This window comes from Odontomachus brunneus, unplaced genomic scaffold (genome assembly GCF_010583005.1).
Source record: "Odontomachus brunneus isolate Ranch 3 - 2012 unplaced genomic scaffold, Obru_v1 Obru_scaffold_317, whole genome shotgun sequence".
Lineage (NCBI taxonomy): Eukaryota > Metazoa > Arthropoda > Insecta > Hymenoptera > Formicidae > Odontomachus > Odontomachus brunneus.
Window position 1 is genome coordinate 68,339 of NW_022639767.1, and position 2,060 is coordinate 70,398.

Genomic DNA, 2,060 nt, shown 5'->3' on the forward strand with positions numbered 1-2,060 from the left:
GTGCAGAGTCCCCATACACAGAATCCAACTCATCTTTGATTTGCGTAGGCGTATTGCCTTTCAAAAACAAATATTTAATGACAGCTCGATACTCGATTTTGTCCATTTTCACAAAAACACTCACATCAACTTACTCAAACGACTGTTACATAACAACTGCGAGTCCAAAATGGCTGAAACTTCGGTGAGTAACTGTCAACAGATGAACAACGAAATTCACTAGCTTTTATTTACAAGTGCTGCTATCTTCACGTTGAGGTCGGAAACTTTTCAGACCACCCTCGTATATACAGAAAATAAATGTATTTTATTTATGACACATATTTGTTACAAGTGTGGTGCTCATGGAAAAAATGTCTGATGCAAAGTGATTGCACCAAGAACAAATAATTACACTGTCCGATAAAAATCGAACTTTTTTTCGTGACACGAGTGCAAATAGTCATTTATATTTCCGGTGCATTTTTGCCTGCTGAACACGAATTTGTCGTCCAAATTTGGCTATTACGTCACAATTTAAAAAAAAAATGACATCAAAGAGACAAAAATGACGATTGTGAGAGTTTTCGTGGCGTTGTAACGCAAACTGTAAACTTTTTTCTACATTTCGTTAATACCACGCAAAAGTATCAACTTTCAGCTTGAAAATGTATCTGGTCTCGTTTCCCAATAATTTTTTGTTTTCGACATATGGCCCATCAGAAACAGTCATCGGTATCAATATCACTGGATAGAACATTTTTTTTTGCAAAAAGGCGAATAGTCATTTCCGATGTATTTTTGCTTGCTGAACCCGAATCCGTCGTCAAAATTTGGTTATCACGTCATAGTTTTGAGAAAAATGGAGTAAGATACAAAGTAAGAAGATTCATTGGCTTTTTGGTCCTTGTGACACCATTTTTTTCAAAATTGTGACATGGCAGCCAAATTTGGACGACGGATTTGTGTTCAGCAGGCAAAAATACACCAGACTATTCGTACTCATGTCATGAAAAAAAGTTCGATTTTTGTCGAATAGTGTAATTATTTGTTCTTTGGTGCAAACACATTAGTTTGCATTACACATTTTTTCTATGAGCACCACATTTGTAACCAATATATGTCATAAATAAAACATATTTAATTTCTGTGTGTATGCAAGGTATCGATTTTTCTTTAATATTATATTAATTATATGATTAATATAATATAATAACACACACACACATTATATATTGTAAACATTACATATTAAATATATGCAATTGTCTATGTGTTATTTTTCTATTCATTATATTCCCCTATCTATAGTAACATATCTATCTACAGTATCCATCTATTTGCACAGTGTAGCGCTTATAACACGATGTTATCACGTCGTTTTCCAACGACTAAGCGAGACCAACTTTTATCATTATATATGAGTGGATTTGGTATTAAATGCTCTACAATTTTTGTCCTTACAAAAACTTAAAAATTTTGCGAAGATAACGAGTGGAAGAGGGGGGGAGTAAAAAATTTGACATTTAAAATAATGAAATACGCCGTTGCAAAGAGTATTAAATACTGTAAAACTTTTGTAGAAAACATTTTTTCATATACTCCATATCTTAGGAATTATTTCATAAAAATGAAAAAGTTTATTTTTTTCAAAGGACTGTTTTAATCCCACAATCTCGAGATAATCCGATATGCGTCTCTTATTTTCTGTTGCTCTACACATATCCAAAACGCATCAAAATTAGTGAGGGACAGTTCTGTCAGGTCCCTTGTAAGAATTTGACCACTTCGCTGGCATTGACGCACTTTTGCGTCAAATAAAGGATGAGTCAAAATTGACATTGACGCACTAATGCGCATATCATTTAATTTTTTTCCGTTAGCAACATTTTTATCAAACTCAGTACCCAGCGGTTTTTGGGATCGCTGATTTAAGATCTAAACTCTAAATTTAAAAATTAAAAATGGCGGATTCAATGTGGCGGACCAAAATGCGAAAAGTAACTTGATTTTGATGAAACAATCTACGAAGCTCTCTTGAGAACATAGAGCGGATTAAAATAAATATAAAAGTCCTACAC

General features: G+C 33.4%; 1 protein-coding gene across 5 annotated transcripts in view; it reads left to right on the forward strand.

Annotated features, from left to right (window-relative positions):
* Positions 1-2,060, forward strand: part of LOC116853405 — a 146,267-nt gene that overhangs the window by 56,084 nt on the left and 88,123 nt on the right. The gene's annotated exons all lie outside the window — the stretch shown is intronic.